This window comes from Chamaea fasciata, unplaced genomic scaffold (genome assembly GCF_029207755.1).
Source record: "Chamaea fasciata isolate MVZ Bird 193981 ecotype frontalis unplaced genomic scaffold, bChaFas1.0.hap1 SCAF_5, whole genome shotgun sequence".
In the NCBI taxonomy this organism is placed as follows: Eukaryota; Metazoa; Chordata; class Aves; order Passeriformes; family Sylviidae; genus Chamaea; species Chamaea fasciata.
This window is the reverse complement of record NW_027094090.1, coordinates 7,155,477-7,170,051: the sequence shown is the minus strand read 5'-3', so window position 1 is coordinate 7,170,051 and position 14,575 is coordinate 7,155,477. Positions and strand designations below refer to the sequence as shown.

Here is a 14,575-nt window from a genome sequence, read left to right as displayed (position 1 = left end):
TATGTGAAGCTGGAAGTAACTAGAGATGGTGGCATGCTGGAGATAGTGTAAAAATCAGAGGCAGGTTGGATTTATTAATTGTTGCTGTAGTTTACAAAATTTGAGCTGCACTTTCTAACTCTTGATTTTTGAAGGGACCTTGCCCTTTGATTTAAAAAAGCAGTTTGGGAATCTAAATTCTCTGGAGTTCTCATAACCAGAGGGGGAAGGAGAGAGTGTCTGGAAGCTGCTTGAGAGTGATGATATTTGACTTTAGTGCTGAACATAGCTACTTTGATTTGCCCTCTGGATAACCATGCTAATGCTATAAGGAGCTTGCTTTCCCATTTTAGCTGCAGCAGTTACCGGCCTAAAGGTAGGTGACATGAATGCTTCTATAAATATGTATATTTTAATCAAGCCATTGTTTATAATTAGATAATAATCATAATGGTGTAAATAAGGGTTAGAGTGGAGTGTATAAAAGGTCTTAAGCAAGAGAGACAAGTGGTTGATGTCTTCAGTTTTTAGCTGAGCTATTGGGTAAGATTCAGAGATGGCAGTTACAGCTGAGCCCTGATTCATCTGATGTAAGGAAGAGTAGAATGAGGTGTGAGAAATTGGATGAAATTCTTGTTGCCTTGGCCTTCTGTGTCTGCCTTACTCATTTAATATACTGTCTCCTCCTGCTTCTTGAGTCACTTGTGGAAGTAATGAAGCTGTCCCATGAGGGGTTTTTGGAAAGGGATATTTAAAAGACACGTTCAGAGGTTTTTCTACTAAATGGATGTCAGCACTTTCTAGCAATAGAAAAAAAAACCCTGGATGGGATAAAAAACTCTGAAATCTGCATAGATCTCTTTTCCTGATAAAGAGTCTTTGCCTTTACAAACTTACCCATCTTGGCTCTACTGTAAAATTACAAATTTGTTACCTCCCTACTAGTGAGAGTAGTACTTCTGAGGGTGAGCAGGCACATTGCCTGGCACAAATTTCAGTAAAGCTGCTGTTACTGTGTGGGAAAGTTCATCCATTGATTTCAAACTTTTAATGTTCTTATTGTAATTTTTTTATCACTGTGTGAATTTAACTAAACATTGTTTTCCTGGAAGCACTGTGTTTTCAATGGTAGTTAATGTTTATGTTGAATGGAAGCCATAGGAAAACACTGAGCACAGTAGGAGGGTGCAGATCAAAATTAATTTGTAGACATACACTTCCTGAATCAAAACATGCACCCCTGCCCAGCCCCAGGGACTTGCTGTTTATTCCACCAGGCCCTGAGGTGTATGTGTAGTTAAATGTCTTGGTATGAGGGAAGTGGCTCTTGAAATGAGGGTGTTTCACCCAAAACTATGGGATTGATGGCTTAGCTACATATGAGATGGTGCCATGCTGTTGGGCTCTCATGGAGTGGCTGTCACCCTGCTCAGACACATAATTCTCTATCTCAGGCAGCCCAATTTGCAGCAAACAGGTTAATAGTGCCGACAAGGTCAGGTTTGGGGATAAAGGTGGCAACCGACATGTTTTTTGTCTGGGAAATCAACTGAACGGTTACTTAAAATGTGAGCGGGATGTTATGTTTTTGTGAAAGATGAGCTGACAGTGTCTCTCTCTAAGAACACAATGTTGGCTGAGCACAGTCAGTAAAATTTGCAGAAGTTCTACTATTTCCAAGTCCCAAAGGCCCTTGGCTTCCAGGAAGATAGAGTATATAAAATTGGAATAATGATTCAGTTGTCTCTGTAGACTTATGGAACATAGTGGTGTGAACAGTGAAGTTGCTCTAATTTTTGTTCCAATTGCCGTTTGTAAAATAAATGCATACCATGGGGTCTAATGAAACTCGAATAGGATTGATATTTTGTCATTTCAGAGTTACTGGGATTCTAGTATTTTCATACAAGTTGTTCTGTAGGGTTCAAGGGAACTGAGTGTCTGCTTTAGCCAGTTGTGGTTTTGCTGGTGCAGCTGTTCCCACTCTGGAGTAACTTTGCTTGATACTGATACAGATAGATCCCTGTGCTGATTTTCACTAGTACATGGCACAGAAGCTGCAATCCCAGCTGGCTGTGCCTGTCCCTTCTGTGGGTTTTGCTTCCTTGCAGGGCTGTTTGTTCATGCAAGTACAGCACGAGCTGCTCTAGAGTTTCTCCAGTATGAGGAACTGGGACTGGCTGGAGCAGACTGTTGTCTGCTGGAAAGATGCTTAAGACACACTGGGATGGGCAGTCACTGTGTTCAGCCCATATTCACCCTCTTCATTTGCCAGTTGCAGTGTGCTGCCATTGGTGCCTGTGGTGTTGCTGCTCTCAGCAGTGTTGGAAAGGCACAGGTGAGAAAACAAGAAGTATTAATGACAAATCTGTGCAGGGGAAGGCTCCTGGATTACTTCTGATAGCCTAGCTTTCATAAACCAATGCCTTTCTAAACTGGAAGAGGATTCTATTGCTGCCTTTGTTATGTTTCTGTGCAGCTTTTCTGATCTTTTGTGGGGATCGTGGTACAACATCCTCTGAGCAGGCTGCTGGGTTCAGTGTATCAGGTCAGAATCCTGTGCTTAACATCACATATCTCAAGATGAAAAAAGTTATGGCTGGTTTGTTAACATTCACATTAAAGGATGACTATTAACATTCTTAGATGAAATGGGACTTAATTGTAGCAAACATTTGCTTCAGTCTTAAACACTAATGTGCGTGTTAAACTCACATTTGGGAAGTGGCTGAAGGTGCAGTATTTACACCCTGCTGAGCACCGAGGCTGTTGAAGAATACATGCTGTTTTAAAGAGGACAGATTTTCACAAATGGGCTCTGTCTTATTCCGAACATGCTCAAAAAGAACATGCTGTATTCACCAGTGGGATAGGAAAGCCCTCAGGCTCCCAGCTCTCATTCTGGCTTTTCAATGTGGATTTTTGTCTTGGAGTAATTTCTGAGAATATATTTACTAGTGCAGCTTAAAAAAGCATGTGTTTAATATGCCCCTTTTTGTCGTTGAGACGATAAATCCACAGACAAATAACAAAAAAAAAAAATTCACTGAGGACTTTGGTAACAACTTGGGAAGGAAGAAATTTGTAAAAATAGGCTTGGGGTGAAAATAGTGTCAGTCCTTTAGGCATGAGACTTCTAAATCCCTGGGGTTTTTTTGCAGCACCAAGAAGTTCACAACCTCTGTGTTATTAACTCTAACATCTTTCTAAATTTTATTCTGTGTATCTCTTAATCCACAACTTCGTACCTTATTTTAAACATCATCAATTTAATTTTGTAAACTTCTTTCAGCAAATTACCTGTTTGGATTTCGTCTCTTGATTCTAAAGGAAGCATTTGTTCAATCCTAAAAAAAGAGTGGTTAACATGAAATGGCTCCAAAATATCTGACAAAATGCTGCCTATAATAGAACAAAGCATAGTGTTGTTGTAATTTATGACGTTTCTTATTGATTTGCTCATCCGAAAAAGCCTGTCTTGCTCTCTCTGCATTTGGTATCCAACATGTCCTGCGCTGACAACCGCAGCTTGTTCCAGAGTAATTTAAGGCTCAGCAACTTGCTCAGCATCACAAATCCAGTTTTTTGGTAGAGCTGAGAATAGAGCCTCTCTCTTCTGTCATGTCTCAGTTCCTCACTGTAATTGTTGAGCAGCTTTCCTACTGACTGAGCGAGCCTCTGATGTGACCAACCCATTATAATGAACATTGCTACTTCATATTTTGATGAAGTCCCCTTGCTCAGTAATTTTTTTGAACTTATAAAATAAAATTCCTCAGTGAATCGTGGCAAAATATGATTGTTTAATAAAAAAAAGAAGCAGATGTTAATGTTCTACTTTGCAGTCTCTAGTTCTCCACTGCTTGTTAAGCAAGCAGGTTGAGAAAGTGATTATGTTGTAAGATGATAGCTGTGGTAAATGTAGGAATTTGAGCAACTTGAGTTAAAATGTTTGAAAGTGTCGTGGCAGTTTGATCTGCTTTACTCAGGTTTATGGGACTAGTAACAGGTCCTAAGAGTTCACAGTAAAGGGGTTTCCACCTCCTTTTATTTTTTTAAGAAACTACTCACATTTGCTGATCACCTTTCCCACAGTGAGGTGCAACCGCAGGAATTAGCAATGCATGAGATGCCTACATAAATATCAATTCACCTTTCACCCTTAGTCATAAAGAGAGTTCTTCTAGCAAGTCCATAACATCTTTGTAGGTTAAGCAGTCACAGAGAAAACTAGTAATTAATTTAGTAATAGGAAGCATGAGAGGCAGTGCTTGTGTGATGTCACATGGCACAATGTGTCCTCTAGAGTGTTGACTATTCACCTGTGACCATTTGTTGGAGTGCTTCTGCTTGGAAAACAGGGATGTGCTTTCTTAAAAGTCTTGGAGGCCACATGGGCTCATTGGAATTTTAATTACAATTTTTTTTCCGTGTGTGGTTGTTGTTGTTGTTTTTTAATAGCCCATTTAGTTAATGAAGGAGATCAGGAAAATGATGGCAGAAACACCTCTTGCCATTTCTTCCTTCCTTCTACAAATGTCTGAGACAGTGAGATGATATCCTGCTGAGGACACTGCATGGTGGCATTTTCAAGGAGTCTTTAACATGCCGTTTATTGCCAACATAGAAAGTTTGCTTGCCTGAATTTTTCCCCTCTTTGGCTGCAGGCCTAGCAGGTGCTCAGAGCCCCCCAAGTTGTGTTTTCAGCAGCAGAACAAAGAGCAGGGCTGGCTTCAGGCATGAAGAGATGCAGCTGGCAGTGGAGGTTATGATTGCCTGTCAATAGGTATTCATCCTATTAATTAAGCCACTGCTGTAAAACCCAGCTAGAGGACAGCTTTTCAGCCTGCCTGTTGTAAAGTCAGCTGAGTCACCTGTGAAATGATGTTAATAAGAGGGCTCCAAGGCTTATGAGGAGGCTTTTTTTCAAATCCTCTTCTCTTGGGACTGGCAGCAGCCTCTTTCAGAGACGTGGCTGCCGGGCTGTCTGTGAATGACAAATGGCACTCGATTCTCTGGAAGCTCTGTGCTGGTTTTGTGAACCTTGACTAGCAGGAGCCAAGCTGTGACCTCACACTGCTTTTGTTCCTCAGCTGTAGGCATGTTATGATAAAGACTTTGAGCCCCTTTCTTGGCTCTCCTGAAAGTCTTGTTTTGCAGCCTTTTGGTTTTTGTCTTCTTTAAGGCTTTTCGTTATTTTTGAGTATGAAAAAGCAAGAGTATGCACATGAAATTTTTCTTTATGAGACCAGTGTAAACTGGTGTATGACCTTTTGGGATGTAGATGGTTTGTTATAACCGTTTGATGGAGATCCTCATAGTGTCGCTTAGGACTACTGAGAGTTTTTTTCTTGTTCAAATTACATAGTTCAGAGTTCTTGCATTTCAGGTTTAGGTCCAGTTCAGTTCCACTTCTGCTAGGACATGAAGTAAGTGAGCCATCCTCTCTAAAGCCCTGGAGAAGGATGTGAGGAGCAGAGTGGGGGGTCCTACAAACTCCAGCTCACCCTCTTCACAAGTGCTGCTGAGGAAGGACAGCCTGAGACTTTCCTCCAGGTGGTCTCTCATGCAGAAAGGTAACAATTGTAGGAAATTCCTTTCCTGCCACCAGTTCACAAGCTCAACAAACAATCCCTTTGTTGAGGCATTGGGGTCATCCTTCTGGTTTCTTACTCTTCTTTGCTAACTACTTGGAATTTGTAAAACAGTTCCTTTCTGGAGGGATTAGGGAGTGGTGGTCTGTTTCTCCCTTCCTGAACCTTTCCAAGTCTTTCTAAAAAGACAAAAAAAGAGAAAAAAGTTGACAGAAAACATCCTAGAAACAGTCCCATGTCATCATACACAACAAATCGTTCTGCCAAAGGATATGCTAAAATCTCCCTTGTGTTTGTGCTAAGCTTGTGTGACTGCTTTTGTTTTGGGTATTGACATTCTGGGTTCTTCATTCCAGGGAGGCTGAGAAGCCAGAGGCAGCTCAGTTGTGTGTGTTAACACATCAGTCCTGTTCAGATGGAGGCTTGTTTCTTTAGAGAATGACGCCCTTCCGCCTGAGCCGAGAGGCTGCTCTGCTGCCCTTTCATGTGCAGCCTTCTGGCTGATACTCAGCCCTGCCCTGGTGCCACAGCTTCCTGATTTATGAGCTTGCAGGAGAAGCTGTTGATTGTAGCTGCTCATCAAGAGCAGCAGTGAAAAGTCACCAGCTTTGACAGATGCGATTGACTGTCGTCGTTATTCTCCATTTTTATTTTCTGTAAGTTTCTGGTTTTCAGACCTCTCATTCTTCCCATCAGACAGTGAGCAGATGATGTTCCTCTTCATGCCCTGTGGCATGTTGTGTTCATTGCAGGGCGCCTGTTGATCTCTGTTGCATTTTAATAGTCGTGTGTATCAGGCTTGGCTGTCCTGAGCCCACTTGTAGCTTCCAGGAGGTTTGTGCTGGCTGCCATACATTCCTACACCCACTCAATCCTTTTAAACCATTAGAGCATCGTGCTTTTGGTTAAGGTCATGAGTAGGGTGTGGAACGGCCTTTTTAAAAAATTTCTTACTCTACGTCACTTTTGGAAGATTGGTCATCAGTTTTAGTGGTGTCCTCATTTTTGCTTTTTCCTGCAGTCTTGTTTTCCTTCCTTCGTAATGGTTTCTTTTTCCACGGAGTTGCAGTGCAGAGCCTCTTACTGAAATTTATCTGTGCCAGCTGAGAGTGGATAAAACAGGTCTGGGCCAGGAAGGGTTTGTCTTTGTGGACACAGTGCAGTCTGGAATGTGGATGTAGTTGCCTGAGCCAAGACTAACTCCTTGAGGTGAAGGTTTTATTTCTTTTCTGTGATTAAGCTGGGAGTGGGTTAGTTTGGAGTAGCAGTAAGTTTAAGGAAATTATTTCTTTTTGTTTCCTTTTGTCTGTTTCTAGGAAATCTCCCTGTGTTAAGAAATCAAAACAGAGGCTGGATTCTTGCTCTGAGCCATTTGTCACCAAAGAGAAGAAAAAAAGCAATCTTTGCTAGTGCTGATTTTTATTTTTTTTTCCTCCTAGGAAAAGGGTTTCTTCGTAGAAAATGAAAAGAACTTGAGTTGGCAGGTAATTGATACATATCTGCCCGGTCTGAAGAAGTACTTAACTTTTACATAACTACCTATGAGTCTGTTTAGGAAGCTGCCAAGCTGCAGTGGACTGTGTGGTTTTCATTATGGCAGTGTATTTAAAATTGTTGCAAATGGCCTTCTTTTATGGGTGGTTAGAATTCCTTTTAAGTTGTGATTCAGAAAGCCCCAGAGGGGAGGGGAGCAGTGACAGCTCAGCAGATCGTGCTGTGCCCTGACTCCAGGCAGGATGCTGCTGTGCCCTGAGGATCAGCACGTGGCACGGAGCAAAATCTGGTTCAGCACCCCCGCTGTGCTCCTTTGGCAAGACTTGGGGATTTACAGCGCTGGAGTAACTGAGGCAGCATGAGGAATACTTGGCTTTCCTGGTCTCATTTTTGATGCTGTAGCTACTGAATGCATAACTACCTGATTAATGCAGAGATTTTAATCTTCTGACCCCCTTGCATACACTTATTAATTGCACTCATAGATTTTAAATTTGTAGAACTAGAAGGGATAATTATGATCCTTATAATTTGGTTTCTCCGTGCAGCTGAACAGAAATCTTTTACTAAATCGGTGGCTTTATTCCCCTCACTTTAAAAAAGTGTGCTCCTTATTTAAGGAATTTGTTTTCTAGCCTCAATACCCAGTCATCAAAAATTTTCAAAGTTTTGTCAGACTTGTTGCTTATGTTATTATTGGGCTGGTATTAATCTTCACTTCTTAAAAATCAAATGAGCAGAGCTGTTAGAACAGACTCAATATAGGGCACGTTCTCCCATTCACAGATGTTCCTCCTCCATTTGCTTTTTAACTTCATAATGTCTTTTTAACAAAGAAAACTTTGTTCACTGTGCAGTTTGTTTGCTGTTGTCATGTTTACAGGGTTGCTAAGTAACCTGTCTCTTCTCTTGCTCCAATTTTTTTTCACATATATCAAAGGTAATTTTAACCTTTTTGGCTTGTATTTGATATAAACTTCTGCCTGGTTGGATATTTGCTAGGACCCTCCATCATCATCATCCTCCTCATGATCATCGCAGCATCCAGAACAGGATTCTTGTTCCAGGAGAATGACCTGCATCCTTTGGTCCTGGACATTGTTTGGCCTCACTGGGACACGTGTTAGTCTCTAATCTTTCTCTCTATATCATGTGAAGAAAATAGAGAACAACTGGAAACATAACCACATTTCTCTCTTCCCTGGACAAATCTTGCTAAAGTCCAGTGAAATAGATTTTAAGAGCATTCAAGCTTTACCAGTCTCCTTTTAAGTATCTCAAGTCAGATGCTTGAAATGTTTGCAGTCTTCCAATTGATAAGGGGCTGCTGGCTGCTCTGGATTTCCCCCTCTCCCTCAGAAATACCTGTTTAATGTTCAACCTTTCATATTTGAAGAATCACTGTTCTCTAATGCTGATGTTTGCAGAAATAGAATGACTTAGGAGTAAGACTTCCTGCTAAAATTGTGGGGGATTCAGTATGTTTGCTCTTTCAGTTCAGCAGTTCTGTATATAAACATGGATTTGGGTCAGTCTTCCCCCTTGTGCCTCCCGTGTTTTTCTGTCGTGTTCCTATTTGCAGGAAGTCCTTTACCACTGGGTGCCACTGTTTGATAGTTCTTAACATTTGCTTCAGTGAAGCCCTGAAGAAAGTCTCCCCTCACTCTGAGGACTTCTGATTTTAAATCAAGGCTCAGTTTTTATGTGGCATCCCACGTTTCAATGTAGTAAAATTTGATTCAAACAAACTTGTCCTGATTTTTAATTTAGTGGCCCACACTGATGGGTCTACAACACTGATGGTGCACTGTAGCTGCAGGGAGCATAAACTGATCTTACTTGCTTTTCTGCCCTAAAATCTCTTTAAAAAATGTGTCATTCCAGAATTGCATATGAATCACTGTTGACCCATGTATAAATAAATTGCTTGTTACCTTTGGGGATTAATCTGGTTGCAAACTGTGCTGCTGAGTGCCTTTCCTAAGAGGCATAATTTCAGTTATCATCTCCTGAAAATCACGTTACTGCACTGTTATAATTACCTGTGTAGTGTTTTGGTGAAAGTTATGTGTATATACGGTTGTGTACCTTTGCCAGTCACGATTTATTCCTTTCAAAGGACTGACACAGATGAGAGGACAGCGGGGTGTGCACGACATGCTGTTGTTCTTCAGGGCAAAAGCACAATAAGTCACTTAGGGCCTTTTGGATGAGAGGTGTCCGAAACACTGGGTCTTCTCCTTGCCATCAGAATGGCTTTACACACCCTCAGCCCTGTCTTGGGATTTAGATGATCACAGGATCCTGAGCAAAATGAGTATGGGGAATGTAAAGTCCTGGAGAAAAACGTAGGGAATTTAGGAAAGACAAGTGATGTGAGATGTACAGTGTGTGTTACCTGCTGTTAGTCCCAGACTGGCACCGTGGTGTTACAGTGGGTGGATCACAGACCAGGATTTAGGAAAGATGAGTGCTCTTCAGTGTGCTGCTCTTCATCCTGTGTCTTTCTGTCTTTTCTACTGCCTGTATTAAAAATTAGATGCTAAGTAGTTTGTTACAGTAAAAGTGAAAATCTAAGTTTTGCCTGTGTCTGACAAAAAGGGAACCTTTCAGAAGATCTCCATCTTTTACTCTCTCGGTATTCTTAAAGCACCTTGTGTGCAGACCTCTTCTTGCAGCAGGAGGGGAGAGGCACTTTGTTTCTGTCTTCTGCTTCTGATTACACAGCTGCATTGACACCTCTTCAGCATTTCAACCCAACAAGAGAAGAAAGAAATGCTACTATTTAGACCTGATCCTTTCAGCTGGTTTGAAAGCCAGTGGCAGAGAACTTCTTTGCAGCACTTGCAGCCTGAGGAAAATTTCTTTAGGATTAATACAAATTCCTCTCTTTTGGATTTTGGGGTTTTTAGTAGAAGATGTGAGGCCGTTCTCAAGGCTGTTTGTGTCTTCTTGAATCTTTTTTCTACGTAAACTACAGACCAAGAGGAAGGAGCCATTCTGTCCTCACCAGCATTGCACTCCAGGCCTTTGCCTCTCTGGGGTCAAGGCTGTTCCCTCCACACCCAAGACTTGACTGAACTTCAAAGCCCTGGAACAGAGACTGCCTGGTGCTGTTTAAATTGAATGTGAGCCATGAGCTGCTCTTTGCATTTGAATTTTAACAGTGTGGAGCACTGCCCCAGATCTTGCACTCTGCCTTCCTTTAGGTGTCAGTGCCAATGCAAACATCTTTAAAATGACCGTCTTTCTTCTGGTTTCTCATTTAGTGGATGTTTTATCTGTGCTTTGTTGATGTTACTCTCAGCAGTACTTAAGGGAAGAAAATGAGCGTTAACTGGATTTCCTTCAGATTTTGAGTGGGTTAGGTCATTTTAATATCATCTAAAGTGACAACAGGAACAAGCTTCAGGAGCCAGCAAGCTCTGCCTCTTTCCACATCCTTGACATCACTGAGATTGCTTTGGGCTGCCCAAATCAAGTGAGCCCTTGTTCCTGAGAGAATTCTCTGTCAGTCTTCTGGCAGCCGTGGAACTAATGAAGACATGATACCTTATGTCAGGGGGGTGCTGTGAGTTAAACCGTCCTGGCTTGGGATGGACAGAACTTTGTCAGCCTTGGGATGGGATGTGAGATTTTGAAGTGCACGACAAGAAGCAGCGAGGTTTGACTTGCAGAAGCCATGGCGATTTCTAAGATGCTCTTCTCTTTTATGTGTGGAGCTGCAAAACAAAAGCCTGCTAAAGGGTTTGAAAGCTCCATTATGTTAATTTTGAAGAACAGTAATGTATTTAGTAACCTGGTGGCAAGATAGTACTCGGCGGGCAATCCCAGGTCCATGCTGCCCTGAACCTGTTTGATTTTGAGGCAGGTGAAGTAGCTACTCTTTAGATCTAAAAGGAAAGCTCTTGTCACGGGGAAGTGGCAGCCCTTTTGAACAAAGAACGAGGGGCTGGCAGGAATTGCAGCCACCAGGACCTGTGGTCCTCCCCTCTCCCTCCACAGGCAGTCTGGCTGTGTTGTGCCATGGCCCAAACTCCATCCTTCCTTTCAGCCACGAAAGACAGTGTAAGAGTCAAATTCCTTTGTCAGTGTCTGGCTCTAGCATTGTGGCTGGGAAGAGTATTTTATATTCCGTTTTCAGGAACTCTTACTTTGAATTAAAGGGTGAACTGTGGGAAGTTATTAATGATATCTATAATCAAGGATTAATCAAGTAAATCTCTCTAGTCGAGTGCCTCTTACTGCACTGAGAGCATACAGATAAAGACGATAGCGGTGTGAGCTTTCATGTGCAAACAGTGCTGAGGTGGTGCCTGCAAAGCAAAGCACACTCTGCATTTAAGTAGCTCTTTTGCTTTCTACCCAAGCTGGCTGATGCATGGTGTTGCTTGGTCGTGTAACGGCTGAGCAGAGACATGCTGAAGAATTTTTATTTCAATTCCTCTTGAAATTGGAAGGGGGAAAGTAAAACAAGATTTTTATATATATATATATATATATATATATATTTTTTTTTTTTAATGGAGAATGCCTTTGGGTTACTTGTAGCAAAGTGCAAGTCTGTGCGGTAGTTTAAAAAGCTAAAAATGCAAGTCTTAAAGTGTTTGATGGTTTACAGTACAGCTTAGAACAGATGTTGAAGCTTTTTCAAGAATAAAATCTTCAGGAGGTATTCAGTATTTGAGCTAGTGCTCCTGTGGAAGATATTAGTTCAAGAATTTATTAAGGAAATCATGTGAATTTACTTTTAATGTAACTTTTGGATATAGTGTAGTCTATTATTTTCATGTCTGTTGGTATTTTTAGGCATTTATTTATCTGCTTTTTAAGAGGCCTCAACTCTACCTCTGCTTTCACAGCTGGAAGTAATTGTGGGAATCATTTGAAGGGTGAAAATGCCATATATATGTGTAATAATATAAATATATATTGTCTCACAGGAATTTTTATATTCAGATTCCATATGTAGAGGGTGATTTCTGGTATGAAGAATATCAGATAGAAAATAAATTAAAGTCCCTGAATGCCTTATAAACACGAGAGGGTTTGGGGAATTTTTGTTTTTGTGAATGTCTTTCTCCTGTGGAAGCCGTGGGAGTCCTTTTGTACCAGAAACTTGGGCAGCTGCTGAATCCTTAACCTGGCGCTGTTAGGATGCCTGTTAAAAACACGTGTCTGTCTGTAGTTCTCTGTGTACACGTGTTTCCAGTGTTACTACCATTAAGGGACTTTTGCTGGAAAAAAACCCTCTGTCGATAGAGTAAAAAATAAATAACATTGGAAGCAAAGGTATCTGCTGGACACATTCCCCCAAATGTGACTCACGCTTCTGGCTTTGGTTGTATCTCTTCTGCAGGATCAACTTTTGAAGGGTCTTTTCTGTTTTCCCTTAATTTACTTGGGCTCCAAGGAAATTAAAGGAGAGAGTTGCAAATATGTGACCACTTGGTCTTGGCCCTTCGAGGCTGAGGGAGTTCTTGATTACTCCAAGAGCATCTTTTTGTCTGGAAACATTAAACTTCTGTCTGGGAGGATACTTGAAGTAATTTTTCTACAGAGGCATTTTCTTTGTCTAGTGGGATGTTGAAATTGCTTTGCAGTTGTTTGAGGAGTTAAAATTCCACTTCCATGGAGGATCCCCAGTTTATTCTTTCTCTCTGTGGATCAAAATCTACATATACTGAAGAAGTTGTGGACAAAGACTGCGAGTTACTTAGGCACTACGAGGCAGATAAATGCTTTTGTGCTGCTTGTGCAGCAACAGCTAATTCAGCAAATGCCCTGGGAAAGCACCTGCCAAATTAGTGGGTGTATTAAACTTGAGCCAAGCTCAGCTAAAACATCCCCTGAATCCAAATCTCCTTTATTTGGACAAGGTAGTGAGGAAACACAGCAATGGGTTGTGCATTCTCAGTCGATCGTGTTACAGCAGATGGTTAAAAGGAGCCTCTCGGATGCTCTTCAGGCAGCGTATTCCTGCTAAGTGATTATTTGGATTATTAATGTCCCACTGTAGCACCTAGTGATGATCTGAAAGCAGCTTTATGGGCTGTGACTTTTGTGGTGATGAGCACTAGAGACTCATGAAATTAATAATGTTTTAATTGTTATTGCTTGAACATTGATTAAACTTGTTTAAGGACTTTTAAGGGATTCTGTCATCAAGCTTGACTTGTTTAATAGTGTGAGCCTGAACCTCAGAGGGAAACTCTGGGGATAAACTGCTCTGTTCCTGTGTGCCCCTTGTCTGGTGAATCCTTTGTGCCTCAGTTTCCTTTTTATGTGACACTTGACTGTGCTTTTGTAAATGTTAGCTTTGACAGGGTGTGGGGAGAGATCACCTTATCTAATTTTATTGCTTGCATTACACAGTGACTGTGCAGGACTTTGTCGGTGGCCCCCAGCCAGGCTGAGGTTTGCAGAGGGTGTGAGAGAATTCACTGAGTGGGAACTGGGCACCCTGTGTCGCTGGCTCTGTTTGGAAATTCTAGTTGAAGTCATTTGCAGCTTAATCATACATGGAAAGACTCTTTTCTTCCCAGGGGAGTTTTTATTCATTCATGTTTGCTGCTAGTAGAGTTCATGTTACAGTAGGAAACCACAATTCCTGACCTCTGAGTTGAATACATGTTTTAAAAATAGTGATGGGACAGAAGAAAGAAGAATAAATAAACTTCACTTTAAGGGCTTGCTCAAACCAAATCGATGTGCTGCAAAATACAGCACCACACTTTGAGAAATGATTGAATCAAAGTGTTTTTCAGGGGCTTGTGTCAAGAAAATTGTACATTATTTATGGCAGTTGTAGAGTAATTCTGCGTTTTTCTTCTCCACCTAAGCAAACAAGAATTACCTTGAAGAAGCAGCAGGTTATTTTTGGATTTACTTTAACAGAGAGCTGTTGATGACAAAAGGCTTCTAGAAGACTCACAGGCCTATCAGTGCAACAGAACTGATAGAGGAGTAAAGCAAAACAAATATTTACAGGGAAGGTTTATTTTGGGTGGAGGTTGGATATGTAATATTTGAGTTATTTTAGTTGTAATAAGCCTGATGTGCACGCTGAGGAAGAATGAAATGTTATGTCCTCATGTAAGAAAAGAACTGCAGCTGGTTTATTCACTGTCTGTGCTAAAAAAACTAGACCTCCACAAATGATTCATTAACAGCTTGGTGCTGTGTGGTGTGTGTTGAGGAGTTTTGGGGCTTTGCTTTTGGTTTTTATATGGCGTGCTATGGAACAGTGGGGGATCTGAGATGTGAGTTTAGCCAAGGCCCCCAAGGTGGGCTGTCGTGGAGGCTGAGGGACCTGGACTGGCTCAGCCCAGAGCAGAGGTTTGGCAGGACCAAGCAGCAGCCCCTGCCTGGGAAGTGCTTTCCAAGGAGATTGACCCAGGCTCTTCACCCGAGTGCATGGCTGGAGCATGAGAGGCAACAGGCTGGAGTTGACAAGAGAGTCATGGAGGTGTAAGGAAGAACCACCATGAAGAAAGGCAGGAGGGACC

General features: G+C 41.6%; 1 protein-coding gene across 4 annotated transcripts in view; it reads left to right on the top strand.

Moving 5' to 3' along the window:
* The window catches only part of FAM107B (family with sequence similarity 107 member B), a 59,102-nt gene that overhangs the window by 33,106 nt on the left and 11,421 nt on the right, over positions 1 to 14,575 (top strand). The window contains exon 1 of one of the 4 annotated variants that reach the window (XM_066182750.1): positions 7,035 to 7,057. The exons of the other annotated variants lie outside the window; for them this stretch is intronic. The gene's annotated coding sequence lies outside the window, so the exon portion shown is untranslated. Of the gene's footprint in view, positions 1 to 7,034; positions 7,058 to 14,575 lie in introns of those variants that run through there. 4 annotated transcript variants of the gene reach the window in all.